Source organism: Triturus cristatus, chromosome 9, assembly GCF_964204655.1.
Source record: "Triturus cristatus chromosome 9, aTriCri1.1, whole genome shotgun sequence".
In the NCBI taxonomy this organism is placed as follows: domain Eukaryota; kingdom Metazoa; phylum Chordata; class Amphibia; order Caudata; family Salamandridae; genus Triturus; species Triturus cristatus.
This window is the reverse complement of record NC_140592.1, coordinates 121,399,675-121,416,579: the sequence shown is the minus strand read 5'-3', so window position 1 is coordinate 121,416,579 and position 16,905 is coordinate 121,399,675. Positions and strand designations below refer to the sequence as shown.

The 16,905-nt window shown below is 43.3% G+C and overlaps 1 long non-coding RNA gene across 1 annotated transcript in view; it reads left to right on the top strand.

Moving 5' to 3' along the window:
- The first annotated feature begins 15,010 nt into the window (after window positions 1–15,010).
- LOC146797501 (uncharacterized) overlaps window positions 15,011–16,905 on the top strand; it is a 211,771-nt gene continuing 209,876 nt past the window's right edge. The window contains exon 1 of the long non-coding RNA XR_014968993.1: window positions 15,011–15,364. This is a non-coding gene — a long non-coding RNA (uncharacterized LOC146797501). The remainder of the gene's footprint in view (window positions 15,365–16,905) is intronic.

The following is a 16,905-nucleotide window of genomic DNA, read 5'->3' as shown; positions in this document are numbered from 1 at the left end:
TGCACCAAAGGACTGTATTGTTCTCTCACTACACAGGAGCACATGTGGCAGTGCCATCCTCATTTGGCCGCGTGACAAAACACACATTGTGAAACATTTAAACTAAAATCGGAGTCCCGGCAAGTAGGAACAAGACCAGCTCTAAGCCTGCAAAACTGCTTTCAAGCACGGCGTGTATAAAAGATAGAAAAACTTGAAGATGCTAGCCACCTGGAGCCAATTGGCGTAAAAACGTGTGCTACCCCCCTCAGTATTGGAAACGTTAGAAATGCAGTGCATTAGCTCCCCAAAGTGGTGTGGGAAATTGATGCAGAGTAAGGAATATCTCAGAGGAAGACCTTGCAACTTGATGAAAAACATCTCCCTTGCAGATGTTAAGGCCACATCCTTCTGAAATAAAGAGGCTTTTAGTCTCCTTAATGCATCAAAGTTCACATTAGAAACGTTAATTTAAGGCTAAAATGTTGTATCCCTAGCTGTATAAGCAGGTGGAAAAGGGGCTTATGCACAACATGTGACTACCGCAGAAACAAATACCCGATAGACAATTCCCAGTTTAATCCAACAGCAGGCTTGATCATTCAACATCAAATAACTATCTTTGGAAAGAAATTTGAATGCTGGACGAATCACAGCAGCTGACGAACCCTTAAGATAACACAATAAGTTCACCTTGGATGCATTACATGCATCATGGAGTACAACATCCCTGCAAAATGAAGAATGGTCTAGAGTATTCTTGCAGTCTGCACCACTAAGGAAATCTCAGTGTCACCATTCCTACATCTCAATATGAAAGTTAAGATCCATGACTCATGTACAAACACCTCTCCTAGCACTTCTTATCTGCCCACTTAATGGTAAGCAGTATTTAAAGTGAAACGTTGAGATTGCCAGATAATTAAAACCATGTATTATCAATCTGTTGATGGAATTTCCGCAACAGTGAATGGGAATTTCTCCAACTTTTCTATGTGTAACATACTGTGTGTCATGTCTTCCCTAGCCATAGTGGTATTTTTTTGGTTAGATTGTATGGTAAAAACAAGCTACTGGCATTTACGTGTCTTCATGGGATGCAACCAGTATTGGGCTTAGGTAAAGTCAAACTTAGTAGCATAATAGACCCAAGTTGTGATTACCCATGTTGCAAAGAGGTCATATCACTCGGTATGATGTTGATAGCAGACAACACAATGTTACCCAGAGAATTTATCTTAGTGAGTAAGGTGGTCATACCATTGTCTACTACTGCTAGAGCCTTTTCTATATTTGCTCTGTCCATCTCACATAGTCTCTCAGCAGCTTCCTACTGTGAAGATTCCAACAGTTCATTATATTATTGCATACAGAAAGTGCTTTTGACGTGGTTTCTGAGGACCTAGTAAAGGATCCTGTAGACCCATGTCATTAGGAAGAAGGGAAAGTGCACTTCACTTCACTTCAGACAACGTTGAATATTTTAGCCCCTCTAGGCACATATTTCCAGAACTGTATGTTGTTACCACTCCTGAGTGTTGTGTATGCATGTAACATGGGTCTGGTCTATTAATCCTAAACAACTTTGTGTTGTCTTGAAAACATGTCTGACATCTGTTAGTATCTAACAGGCACACTAACCATCCCTCTGGATTGGAACATGAAGAAATGAGTGTCACATTTCTTGACTCGGTTGCCTTTTGTTTCCTTGGGATCTACACAGAGCTCTCAATGGCCTACCTCCTGGTACCTCTGAAGGGACAGCAGGGAAGGAGACCTGTAAAATAAAGGTTAATGCACAAAACAACACAAAACTATTAAGGGTGGGCGGAATTTGCGAAAGTGCCTTTCGCACAATATCGCGAAATGGCAAAAAATCTCCGCGAAATTTCGCGTGATTGCGGAGATTTTCTGCTGATTAATGCGTTACTGAATTTGACCTTCAACTCGGGCACCTGCTTTATTTATATCTGTAAGACTTACAGATATAAATAAAGCAGGTGCCGGAGTTGAAGGTCAAATTCAGTATAAGGAAGTGCTTCCTGTTGAGGTTTAATTTTTGTGACAGGAGCATCATGCCAGAATGAATCCTGCCCTGCATATTTATTCAAGAAGATACCACCGTTTTGTGCAATACCTCTACTCAAGATTAGTACATGCAACCGAACATGGGACAACAATTAGCAGGACATAACACATACTGTCTAGATATTTGTTCCGGGCTCCTTACAATATTTGCTTGTTTTCCAGCTCTTCACACTGTCTTTGTGCAAATCTCCAACACAACCTAGTCATGTGCTCCAAGTTCTTGACACTCTCAGTTGGACATTAATGAACAAAGCCAGCCTCGGACGAGTGGTGATGTACTTGGCGACAAAGAATACAGGTGACGTGCGTGGAAGGAACGAAGCATCTCCCAACTCGAACATGTGTCGGATTTCGAGACAGAAAACGAGTTGTCAAAATAAAGAAAAGGCCCCGACAGGAAACAGGGGGCGAGTGCTGGGGACACTGAGGTGTGCTTCTCTCTTCTGAGGAGTCCGGCCTCTGCCCACGCACGCCCCATAATTTCCTGGACTGCACCCCTTTAATCACAGCTCTGCCTCGTTGGGGCAGTGAGGCGCATGAATGACGCACATGATCAGCAATCCATGGGCACATGCAGAGCGCCTCAATGAAGAGCACGGTAATGGCTGTGGATTCAAGTCATGAGGGGGGGGGGGGGGGTGGGTGCTACAGTGTCCCCAGGCTGGAGAGACGACGCACGGACAGAGTTTGGAAAGAGCAAGGCGACCCAGTCAGTACAGATCTACTGGAAGAAAGCGCCTCACAGGTCACGCCAGCATGATGACATCACTAAGGGTTGGCGCTGTAGGGGAGGAGCCGATGGCCCATTCCATAGCTACTTCTAAACCACACTATGCCATGTGCAAATGAGCCAGTCACATGCACTGGGTATAAATCCCCCTCATGAATATTCATAACAAATAAATTATGACACCACTGCAACTCTCCCCAGAAAATCTTGGCAATATTTAGCGGGGAAAATGGGCAGGAAAAACGGCGCAATGTGAGAATCTGGGTGGGAAGCACTGAGTACACATGTAATGCATCATTCTCTCATGCAAAACTCAGAACAGGATGTAATTACCACATCCAGTACATACCTCACTCAGGGGAATCAATAATTTACCACACCCTGTAAATACCTCCCTCAGAGTTATAAATAAGTTACATCACCCAGTAAATGCCTCACTTGGGGGCCTCGATAATTTATTAAGGGTGGGCGACAATTTCCACTTCCCTCGCAGATCGCGGAAGTATTGACATTTTCGCCCACCCTTAAAACTATGTCATGTACTTCAGCTGATATTTCGCTGAAAATATTGGAGAGAATTAAGAACCTGTAATGCTGTGGGAACCAGCAGAGTATCAGATTCTCATTGGGAGCTGACTGGTTGCTGTAATCACTGCGGGAGCCTGCAGGAAAACAAGAGCCCAGCAGGAGGTGAACTGAAGAACCTCTGAAAGACTTCCTAGCCAGGAAATGAACACAAACCTCCCAATGACTGCCCAGGAAGAAGACGAAACTCTTGATCCAACAAGAACGGGAGAATAGTGAGCTGCGGTTGAAGGGCGTGGCTGCCTATATCGAGGAAGACCACACCCAGGACACACCCAAGATGGCTGCTCCCCAAGGCAGCTGGGAAATTTAGTTTGGAGTGAAGGAGGTGCTTTGCAAAGAGCGAATAAAGACACATTAGTAAAATACAAACACTGACATGTAACAAACTGGAAACCTGGGTACTGCACAACATAGGACAACACAGCCACCAACATGCAGAGGCTGAATAATGCATTTTACAGCAATGAAACTTAGCACCACAGGAACAGACAACAACACCTTTCTTCCGGGTGTGTAATGTGGTTGGGGCGGGTCCTAGAACGCGTGTCGCCATGGTGCTGACATTTCTAAGCATGGTGTCAAACATTTCCTCTGTAATTTGTGAACTGTTGCCAATCCACAAAATGTGCAAATGTGTTGGTATATTTAAATCCTTTATTTTAGCTAGGCTGAGACAGGACATCTGCTGCACAGTTTTATTCATGAAAGTTGGTGTAGTATAAGGCATGCTCTAAATAAAGCCTCGTTCCCTTGAACCTGCCAATCGTTTTTCGACCAAATAAATTTTGAAGCAACAGTGTCTCTCCAAGCGCTATACCTTTGTGTCGACAACTGGGAAATAAAAGATGCAGAATAAATCAACATTGAGTCAGTGAGCATAATTGTCTTTGCTGGAGAAGGTGCTAATTTATAATAATGCAATTCTGGGTCTGCTGGATCATGACTAGAAAAGTATGCACATTTCTGTTGAAATATTTTCAAGCTTCCCTGTGGTGGTGTAGGACAGAGTCCCCAATGTATGTAATAAAATACTGCTTGAAAAGTACTTGCTTTATATAAATAATGGAGACCATAATATAAAAACTGATAATGTCATCAACATTCGATGTACCATCATACATTTCTTCACTATTCAAATCAGCATGATGCTCTAAATCAGTAAGCATTTCATGTAGTGTGTGTATGTCCCAATCATCAGATAGAGTTCCAGGAGTAATAACATCACTCAAAGAAATATGGACTACATAAGGTATTTGTACAGTTTTATTCAGTCCAAACATATCTTATGATACATTCTCCCTAAAAATTCCATCGGGAACTGGAACAACTGAAATTTTCACCAGGAAAAGATCTGTTTGCACTTTGTGTGCTGAAGAATGGAATTTCAAAACCTCCTTTACCTGTTCAATAGCAGAGTGTCAATTCAGAAGCAAGAAAAAGGCTGATACAAAATGAACCCAAAGGAAGAGGAAAAGTAAAAACATTGTAATCCAAATGTATATCCTTGGAGGGATAAGGTATGTCTTTTTGAGCCAAATGTACTATTCATGTGGTCCCCTTTGTGTAGGTGGATCTCTGTCTGACGAACCAAAGAAAAGTCATTAAAGTCGATAAAGAAGCTGGAGGTTGTTTGTACAAAGTTGGGAGCTCTGTAAAGATGGGAGAAAACTGTAATGGTGGTACATTGCGCTAGACACCATCCATATCTGTTTACCGATTTTAAATCTGTGTTTCCATGCATGTTGATTGTATGGCATTTGCTGATATAACAGAAAAAAGTGATACTTCAGCATTATCTGCCCCTAGCCAGCGAGAAGAAGCTTCATTGTAGGTCAGAGCTTCCAACGGGACCTCTTGTAGAGCAGTGAGAGGAGACAGGTAATTATCCAGGAGCCCTTTTGGCCTACTGTGTAGAACTGGCTACATGATGTATTTTGATTAAATCTATAGATACAAATCTCTTGTGTTTGCTGCTAGCAAGGGATGGTAAAAGTATACTTCTGGTACCTTCAACAGCCAGGATAGGCATAGTAACTCTGTAGGATGGCCCGAATTCCTTTTTGTCCACAGTTTTCTCCCTGACAAGATCACCAATTTTTGGAATTCAACCAGGAGTTGATGGCGTGTCCTTCACTTCACTAGTGGCAGAACGCTTCTGCTGGGCATTTCTTTAAGAGTATCAGAAGTTGTTCAGTTCCTGCAAAACATGCAAAAGTTCACTATTAGCAAAAGGAGTTTACCCCGCCACTATACTGGGACTGTCATGGTCTGGAACCCACATCTTAACCCCTCAACAGTTTCTCATAGGGATTCGGACAACACAGGGATTTTCTAGGCATATTATTTAGGGCTCTTTGGACCCCATACATGTGGTGGACCCAACTGCAACCTGAACCAAGTAGCCTAGCTGTTAACCCCTTCCCCGCTCATGACGGAACCGCTCCGTCATGAGCCACGGTTGCCGTGTGCTCATGATGGAGCGGTTCCGTCATGCCACGACCGTTGGCGGCCGCTCCGCCCACGCGGCGCTGTTTCCCCGCCTGTGCGGGGGGACAACGCAACTGGGCGGAGTCATGACAGAACCGCTCCGTCATGAGCACAGCTCAACCGTGGCTCATGACGGAGTGGCTCCGTCATGAGCACAGCGCCACCGCGCTGCCCCCCCCGCACCCCCCAGCGCTGCGGCGGATTTCCCGCCGCAGCGAAGGGGTTAAAGACTGCTTTTAGTCCTGGTTCTTCTCCAATATTGTGTGTTCCACAATATGATAGGGAGAAGAATATCGTAATCACACCCAATTTTCCCATGTTGTTTTTCTAAGGTCTGGAGGTGAACGCCGAACCCTAGTTTGAATGGAATTTTGCTTCTGCATTTGTTCCAATGAAGACTTGAAGTCTTTTATAACAGTACAAGCGTCAGCCATTCACTGTGATCATACCCATAGGAATCGAGATCAGGAATCTACTGCTACCTTGACCCATCTGAGTATAAGGGTCCTCAGTCAGAGATGAAGAGAGGTGTCCGTGATGGGCGTGCTATGGTGGAAGCTTTCATCTGCTGGCAGGTGTCACATTTAAGGACAAAGTCCCTTGGTATGTTTGTATAAACCTGGCCACCAATAGTGATGCTGCAATAGTGAAATTGTAGCCACCACCTCAGCATATAATACAAATCACACACAATGAGTGTGGGGAATCCAGGATCTGTATTTTAAAGTGCCAGAAATAGAGCTTTCAGTTCAGCCAGCTGGGCAGTACAATCACCAAGTGCCTGAATGTCCGTTTTATGGGATTGGAATTCACCATCCTGCATTCTATCCTTTACTGCTGCGCAAGCAGAAGAGTATTGGTGCTTTGTCCCTACTGCAGGCTGAGCAGACCCATCAGTGGAGATTATGTAATCATACTGATCTAGATGCATGACCTCATTGCTCAGAGGATATTTGGGTTCATTTTGGGGATATGCTTGTGTTTGTAGTGTAGAGTCACATATGTAATCTACACATCTGTTGCTGTGAGTGAGATGGTCCATTGTATCCATCTTGGATGTAAAGCTTTTGCATTTTAACTGATGGCCTTTGTAACACCTTTTAAAGAACGGGAGTCACGAGAATGATTTGTTTTCCCTGAGCCAATGATCTTTCTTTCACTGCTGCAGTTTGTACTGCCATCAAAGAATTTTCTGCTGGTGCAAAATGTAATTCTACATTTGTATATAAATATGACTTATATCCATTGGATACAGTGTCTACCTCATTGAATGTGACATAGATGTACTTTGATGCATCCGTAATTATATGGATCACCAGGTTTGTGGTGATAACATGTGTGTGTAATGTTCTGAAGATAGAATGTCAGCTCATACTGACTATATGTACGTTCTGCCAAAGTTCACGAAACCCAATATTGATTGGGGTTTCTTCAATGTGTTTGATGGTTGTAACAGCGCACACTTCTCTAGGAAATGTGTCACAAGGCTTTTGCCTTCACTTGATAGCTTGTTTCCCAAGAATAGATCACTGAGTAGGCAATTTTAGATGCCCATGTGAGCAAATCTCAAACCCATGTGATCTACTCTAGGCAAGGGAATTGACAGGTCATCATCCATCAAGTATGTGTCATCAACATAGGACAATGCCTTGTCATCAAAGTCTTGTTACAGTTTAGTTACAAGGGCTAAAGATCCCTTGGCAATTATACTCTTGTGGCAATCATCAGAAGAGTTTTTGAGAACCTAGTGCGCTAAATACAGCCATGTACCTGCTTTCGGCAACTGTATTTTTTCAGAAAAACCCACTTAATATGCATAATGTGTTTTTTGTATTTTTTTACACACTATATTGTGTTGTACTATGCACGTTTTTTTTTATAGAAAATGTGCGTGTAGTAGCAGTATTAAAGAGTCCATAATCTAAGACTAAACAATGTGAATTGCCTGGTTTCATTACTGGAAACGACAAGATATTAATAGGGGAGGTGCAACTTTCCATTACACCTTGGTATTCAAGTTTTGTGAGTATTTCTCTAACTTGTGTTATTTGGCCCATTGTTTAATAGAGTATTGTCCTTGTAGTTGTGGGGCGGGCCTCACTGGTATGTGATAGGGGGATTCATCATGGTTGCGGTATAACACTGGAGCTTGCACTAAGGCCCACTCCTTGGTGTATGTGTGTTTTACTGAATCTGGAACAAGGTTGGAAAAGGCAAGTAAAATTACCTTTTCCCCTTTAGGGCAATCCATAACAACTCTGGTGGCCAAACCTTTTCAACCAAGAGAATGTAATAGCCCAATGACAGGTTCTCCCAAAAGAGAATATGTACGATATGTGTAATATCCCCATCCATCTGGAGTTGCCTTTCACATAATAGACATGGGGCACTCTAGTCTATCTATATTATTAGTCTCTTGTCTGGTGTTTCCACCTGGGCGTAGTCACTCATTGCTACTGCGGTCAGATACTCCACAAAATTCTGCGGAACTATTGTGATTTCTTCTGTGCTGTACAGCATGGTAAGAGCCCACTGCCCCTTCAGAAGCAATCTCCTCAATAACCAGGCCGTGCTTGACGTTAATGCCAGGTACCTTCTTTTTGAATTGAGGATTGGTCTGTGTAGGTTTCTCTTCCTTTTTGATCATGAAGTCAGAAGATCGTTGGAAGTCATGCTTCAGTTTCAATTACTACTCAGATCTGTGCTCTGATCGTCTTCCACTTTTCGGATGACTCCTTAAAGGAGCAAGAAGGACGTGTATTAGTATCCTGATATCTGTCAGTCGTTTTAATTGTACCATGGCTGCGCAGATAGTATCGCTTGTCCGGGGACTCCTGTCAAGACAATCCACTCTCTGGTTGTATGCTACAACCATGCATGCCTAAACCATGCATGCCTAAACAATGCTGACAGAACCAAGACCATGTCTTTACCAGGCATGCATTTACCACGCATATCTTTACAACAAATTTTGTTGTAAAGGCATGATTGCTAAAGGGATATGAATGGTAAATTGCACACCCCAGCCACCCCACGCTGTGCCCTAAAACCCTATACCCCAGCCCTGCAATCTACTGGGCCCCAGCCCATAAAACTACTCCTCACCATGAGCCCTAACACTCAGTCCCTGCCCATAAAACTACCCCGACCCAACCCCCCCTGACCTGAGCCCAGAACTTACCACCATCTCTGAAAACTGCTATTTTACCTCCCCTGAGGCCTAAAACCCTGCAGCCTACCAAAAAACTACCCCGACCCCAGAACCCCTGCCCTGAGCCCTAAAACAGCCTCCACCCCTGAAACTGCCCATTCTACCCACCCTGAGGCCTAAAACCTGGACCCAACCCTTAAAATTACCCCGACATCCCCCTCCTTAAGCACTAAAACCTTGCACCCTGCAAAAAGCTACCCCAAGCCTAAAATCCTAAAATCAACCCCACCCCTAAAAACAACCCCCTCCAAACCTGGCCCCAGCCCCACATACCAGGTCATGTTCCCGAGCTCCCTCTCCTAATCCTTCCTGTTCCTCTCCCTACCCATCCACACATCTAGACTGCTGACTGTCTTAACCATGCATATGCCTGATTAAGACATATGCGTGGTTAAGGAAGATGCATGGGTTAGGCAAGCGTTGTTCCTCTTACGTAGCAACAACACTCGTGGCTCAGCCCGCATTTTAAAGGTTGTTTCCCCACTTCATGTTTTTGTCTTTTCTTTATTTTTCTTATTATTCCAGTTCTTCTTAGAGGATTTGGCTGCCTGCTTTGAGTTATCCTTTTCAAGGTTACCCTTAATTTGTGGTTTACTAAGTCTGGCTCTCAAATTATCTCTACCTATTGATGCATAGGAATCCTCAATAATGTAGGTAATTTGCACTCGTGGTCTCCACAGGCAACTTGCGTGAGTTGCTGGCATATAGCAAATGCAGTTGCTTCCTCTTTTATATTGCTTACCATTAATGCAGATACTTTGACAAAATTGCCCATCAGTTTCATCCCCAAATCCAGGGCAGGAGCTGCCCTGTACTCATTTTTTGATCTGTATAAGCACCTTTTGCAAAACAGCTAAGGAGGGTGTACCATGTGTTCTGGTCTATACTGCTGCAAAGACTGCCCCAAGTGGCACAGTCTTCCACTGGGGGAGCCATTTCCATTGGCAGGCAAATTGTGAGAGTTCTGTGTTTCTCTTGGTGTCCCATACGGGGAAACACTGTTTCAAGCTCATTTGTTTTTTTGTGCAATCCAGAACAGAATATCTTCCCATCTGTTGAAAACCTTACCCATTACTGCAGTGATGGTCACTGGACTAATTCCATTCCAGGCATAGCCAATTGTAGCTGTGCATCTTGAAAAGCCCTTGTAGGATTTATTGTCATTGTTCGCATTACGCATTATGTCAAACATCTATATATTCTCACTAGATCTGTATACAGTATACAAAGCTCTGGTGCTCTCATATTTGCCATGTTGGGTAGGGTGTTGAACCAGCTAAGACTGGCTATGTTGCTCCCTCATTGCTGAGAGGACCTAGTCTAAAATTGTTTCTTTTGTGTGGTAGGGTGACTTCGAACCAGTGTTGGTGTTCTTGAAATGTTAATGTTATTTGTAGTACTTTAAAAGCTATCCAGTTGTTAGGAACTGCAGCTACAGTGTAAGCATAGAAATATCTTTAATTTTCATTTAGTGCTGGGAATGTAACCCGTGAAAAGAATACCTTTGTCCTGGATACCTTTGGCCTCTACCACGAAGATCACGTCTCCTCCCGTCAGGGGGAGCTCATGTGGTTGTAACATCTTTTTATGACTATATGTCTGCAGTTCACCTGTATGTTAACTAGTGCTGCATTAGCCATTTGTGTATGTGGAATTAAGAGAGGGTTCCTCTGTGAAATGATCCTTTTAAAAGGTTCAAGCTTGAACAACCTACAGCCAATACATAGGGGTTCCCTACTCAGCTGAGGAGGATTTTTTGTTAACGCCACAGATGTCTTCAGTTAGTAGGTGAGTAGGGGTATTTGCGTACACAAAAGAAAACTACTTGAGTAATCCATTAAGAATCAGAATCTAGAAACTTTATCCAGTTGCGAGAGCAGCCATAAAAGTGCATAATACGATAAAACCAGGCATACATATTTCTTCTCTTTAGAATTTATCAGCACTGACTAAGTAAAAAAAAAAAAACCTTAGATACAGTAAAGCAAACTAACATGACCAACTTCTCCTTAACGTTTTGCATGCAGTCTCTATATATCACATAAAGTGCTGGAGTGCGGAAAAAAGTGGCAATATATACAAGATCACCGTAGAATCAAAAGCAAACTAACAGAAATTAGACATAATAATGCATATGTAAGCAGTGTAAAAGCATATAAAAGGTCGGGTGGAAAGGCGGGTCTAGTCCAAGTGCATTGTGCCCCTAGAACTCACTGCAGTGCGCAGGAAGGAACTTAGGGGCATATTATCAAGACAGGCGATAAAATTATCGCCGTTTTAGCGGCAGAAAACTGCCGCTAAAACGGCGATAATGGGCTTGATAATATGCTCTATGGAATTCCAATTGAAGCTCAGGTTAGATGTCCTTCACATCTAACATGGGCTTCAATTGGAATTCCATAGAGCATATTATCAAGCCCATTATGGCCGTTTCAGCGGCAGTTTCCTGCCGCTAAAGCGGCGATAATTTTATCGCCTGTCTTAATAATATGCCCCTTAGTAGCAAGTCTCATCATCAGATAAGTTGTAACGGTGGTGGTACACTTGAGTACATTTCATAAAAGGGAGACAACATTTTAGCAAATCTTTTGTAACAAACAGCAACCACAAATTAAATGTAACATGAATTGACCAGAGATATCATTGCAGGGGCACATTCTTGATTCAAGGTCATGCTGGTACCCTGATGGAAACAGAGCAGGTATTTGATTGTGTCCGTCCTAAAACTAAGCAACAGCGAGCATTCCCATCTCCCTCCAACATTCCTCAAATAGCTAGTAGGGGAATTCTGGGAAATTAAGTGTAAATAGGCCACAACAATCAGTTTAAATGTCTCAATAGTTTTTTTCCCAATTTTACATTTTACAGCTTTTAACTTTTGCATAGACAGTACAACAGTTTTACTCATCCTTCGTCAGAGATTACAGCAGCATGGTGCTCACAAGAGTAGAGGTGTCATCATGTAACAGTGTGTACCCTTAACACACAAGGCTAGTCCCCTATACAACTCGTCTTTATATGCACAGCATTAACATCAATACATTTCCGAGCCCTCTTTGCTGGCCCTGCTAAGTTAATCATTTCTCAGAGGTTGCCAAATTGCTCTAGGCCTTGATGTGGGGTGGGGGTGGGGGGGGGGTGGGGGGGAGGGGGTTGCAATTTGGCAAATAATTCACTGTTTTGGTCACAGTACTTCAGGCTTTTAAGCCACTGCGCAGCCGTGCTCCTCCAGCCCCAATGTATTGCCAGTTCCCTCTTTGCCATAAGGAGAGCTACTCCCATGTACCTGGGCTGCGTCCTTGGGACATCAGCAGTATATCTTAATGGAGCCAATAGTGGGGGCATCTCAAGCTGTAAGCTAGTCATATGTTGTAGCCCTTCAAAGATTTGCTCCCAGTGTTCTGGTATCCTACTGCATGTTCATATCATGTGGATAAAGTCTGCTGCAGGTGCATGGCATTTAGGGCATTTTGTCATGCGAAATTGATCTATGCCAGCCATCTTTACCGGCGTCATGTAAGGCCTACATGGGAATTTGTAGTGTAAATGTTTATGTCTGTGATTGCAGGATACTGTGCATGTGTATTTGCAATTCTCCTGCCATATGTTGTCAGTTTCCTGAGTCTATTTCCCATGCAGATCTTACTTTGGCGTCATGGGTGGGAATTAATTCCAATCCTGCTCTAAATTGTTGAGAAAACAGCCTCATTATCTGTGATAATCAGTTTAAGTGGCGTGAATGTGTCTGGTTCCAGAAGATAGGTGGTTATGCGTGACCGTAGTGCATTTTGAAGTCTAGCCAGCACAAACTGACCTAGGTATGGGGCACCCACAAATGGGGTTTCCTCGGTACGTGACTATATGTGGCGCCCCTAAAAGGCATCTCCAAACGTGCACACACCATCCCTCTGCAGCCTGCGCTTAACCAGAGGTTCTGACGTTATAGGCAACCATTGGTTGTCAATCAAGGGAAGATGGAAGGTGTATAAATCCATACCTCCTGTAGCCGTTTTCTCCAGGCCCACACATAGAGGATAGTGTTTGAATGTCAATTTGATCTTGTGGCATCCCCGCAGGTAACATCGACCGCAGTGTAATAGGGGCTGCTAAGTCTGCCTCCAGTTTGTCGTAAGAAATCCGATCTTCAGGTTGGTACCAATGCCATGCATAGCTGCACTGTGCCACTAGGTACTAAATCTGCACATCCAGAACTCTAAACCCCTCCTTTTTATATGGGAGGACCAAAGGTTCCCATCCTAATCGCGGCTGTTTTGCGCCCCAGACCACTCTTAGCAGCTGCATGCCTAGTCAGGATATCTCAATAGTTAGCCTCTGAGCCTGTCTGCACTAATAATAAAACGTGTTCTTGCTTTTTCCCATGAGAAGCAAGTGAAACAACATTGTAAAAGGCGTGCCTTAGACCAAATGTCTTCGAATGATTTCTTTACGGATGCCAACCAAGGGATCGTGAGTCCTCTGTCACAAGCTAAGCGGTTGTTAATGATATCTCTTGTGAGGGAGTCTTCTTCTGTTGCGCAAGTGGACAGCTACAATAAGGGTGGTCCTATAAGGATTCGGTCACTCAGATAACTTAGGCCCGTGTCCATGTGGCAGGCAAATGAAATGGGGGGAGTAGGTCGGGGATATTACAGAATCTTTCCAAGAAAACGGTTTGCCTCCGTTTGGAGAGCCGCACAAACTGCTATGCCCCAAATTTTCTGGACCACTCTTGCCATCAAGTTCTTCACACATGGGCTTCTATTGGAATTCTCTGTGGCATATTATCAAGCCCATTATCGCCGCTTTAGCGGCAGTTTTTTGCCACTAATGCGACGTTAATTTTAACGCCGTTCTTGAAAATATGCCCCATGGTCTCTCAAGCTCGGAGAGACCACGGGTGAAGAACTTGATGCTGTCTTGGCCAGCATCTCTATTGAAGGATTTACAAAAAACGAATTTGACTTTTTGGAAAAGTCGAACTCACTTCTTTGAACTTATGGTATGGCCCCTGAGGAAGGGACGCATTGTCCCGAAATGCATAGGGCATCACACAAATAAATTTGAGCTACGCCAAAGTAAAGAGTTGTTTATTTGCACTGCAATTCACACAGTTATTCAGGCACATGTTTACCTGAACACACCTACAGTGTCCGATATTGAGCCTATTGACTCCTTGTATGGTGTGTGTAGAAGGCCTTGTGTGTTCGCTCATGTGCCCTTCAACAGCAGTGGGCACATTTGGTTTGGGGCAGTGCCACTGGAGTCTCTTCAACATATTGCTCCCATATTCTTAAGAAATCCTGCATGCAGGGGAGGAAGGATAAATGGTTAAAAAATAGGTTGGATCTGGTATCCATGAAATGCAGTGCGTCTGGGAGTGGAGCGTGTATCCCCACATGTTTTGTATTTGTTAAAGTGCATTCAGGGCTAAGCAAATCCCAGTTCCACATGCAATTCGTAAAGTTTGTTGAAAATGGACTATATAAAATGGATTACAATTTGCGAAACACGATGTGCATACCACCTCTTTCATTGTGTGTACATAATTGCCCTACGCTGGTTTTTGCACCCGGCATCAAGTCAAATTTGAATGAAGGACTATTGATATTCAAAACTCCACATTTGGTGAAACAACAAGTTCTGAGCAACATTAGAAGACAGCGGTAACGAGAAAGGAAACGCATAGACTGTTTTCAATTTGGTCATATGCCATGACTTGTGAAATTTGCATATATGAATTTTATTTAGTGTCGAGTTTAATGAAAGTACGGATTACCCAATGTACATTCTAGTGCACTATGGGTAATGTAGTTTACACATTAGTTTGTAAGGGGTCAGGTGATGAATTTGTAGATGTGGAAGGGGGTGGAGCACGAACCGTTTAAAAGTGAGGGTTTTCACACAGCGCATCCTGACACAAGTCCTCTCATCCCCATCTCCTCACTCGTAGAGTCACAGGAACTGACAAAGCACACTACACCTCGAACCTGGACCTCACATCGCAGCTCGTGATCGGTGGCTTCTCTGTCACCAACCCAGCATGATGCATCGTGTCACAATCCTCCGCAATGCAGCCTCCGGCGGATGGCTTTATCGACACGAGGCTGCGTGATGCGCTTCGACGCCCGCATTGCAGTTCCTGATCCACATCTTCGACAGCACCAACCCAGCATGACGCATCTAGACGTAGGAGCACGCATCACAATTCCTGTTCGCCAGCTCCCCAAAGCAGCACAGCTCAGGCCGACGCAGACCTTGCATCTTGACTCCAAAGACACAAGGTACTATCTCAGCAGACCACGCTTGGGCCTCTGTCAGGCCTGTGTTCCATCACGGTTGGCCTGAACATTTGAGTGTGTCCCGTTACAGCATGCTAAGATAAAAGTAATTGGCGATCTTTGCTTTGAAGCACTCTTTTTCCTAAAATCTTGGAAATTACCTATCTCTGGTTCTACTCATTGAATTTTTGTGGCTTTGCTGGAATTTTATTTATTAAAGACTGCTCCATGTTTCTAGATTGGTGTGGGATGATTTTTTTGTGTCATGTTTTTACTTTATTACTGTTACAGTGCTCCATAAATGCTTTACACATTGCCTCTAAATGAAGCCTGACTGCTTGTGTGCCAATTTACTAGATGGTTAAGGACAGGTTAATTTAGTTACTTCACAAAAAGGGGGTATTGGTTAAAATAATATCACCGAAATTTGTAAATTGCAATATGCGTAGTAACAGTAAACAAATTAAAAGAAAATGTATGAGTGGCCATACAGTAACATAAGGAGGCCATCACAGAAATTAGATTCAATTATTTACTGAATCAAAGTGAAAAAAACATATTTTTAATAAAAGAGGCACGGTAGGCATAAAGATGAAAAATAAAGCAGTATGAAACCGTTTTTCTACAAGTACACTCAAGTATCCATGCTTGAGACCTGCCCATGCAAATGATTGGTGCCCTTTTCAGAATGTTTGGCTGTTGTCCTTGAAAACTTACTGGGGGTGATGCTCTTGGAAGCCAATGGTAATCAGCAGTATGTAAATAGGACGATTGATTAATGATTGATTGAATGGCATTTCGGGCAGTTCACAGCTAGTTTAAACTTTCATATCTACAGATGAATTTGTTGGTAATTTCTCAGGACTCTCTTGTACAGGGTACACATAGACAATACCCTAGTGTTCAGTTAACACACACACACACACGTACGTGCACACATAAACATGCACAGAACGCAGTCTAACAAAATTACAGTTGATTCAATTTCACCAAAGCGTAACACTATTGAAACCCACAGAGGGAGATATGATCACACTCACATGGAGAGCTTTTAAAATCCCTGGAAAATAAGATTTATATACCGAGAAAAGTCAGCTCAATAATATGAATTCATTGCTCTACAGATAGTATTTAACCTTAGAGCACTTAAGGACAGATTGAATATGGATTTACAAACTCTGTTGACTGAAGAAGTATTGCCTATAATCCATGCGGTTAATCCAACAGAAAATGAAATGCAATTCATAAAGCGCTGGGCTCTGTGGCTCAAATAAATATTATCGGCTCTCAGACCTGAATGCTCCGCTTCAGGCAGAGAACAATTCAGCAACCAAACTGATAAGTGCTTTAACCAAACGTGAAACGCTGCAAAGCATACACAACGCACTCTCACAGCACCCACACTGCAGTACAATACGTCGAGTTTCAATGCATTACATTGTAAACAGTATATAGTCTGTGGCGCTACCCTGCCCTGCATCACATTTGCATTACGCTCTCTTGCAGTGTTCTGGCTGTGTCTCAGTACGGGTTTGTTAAATACA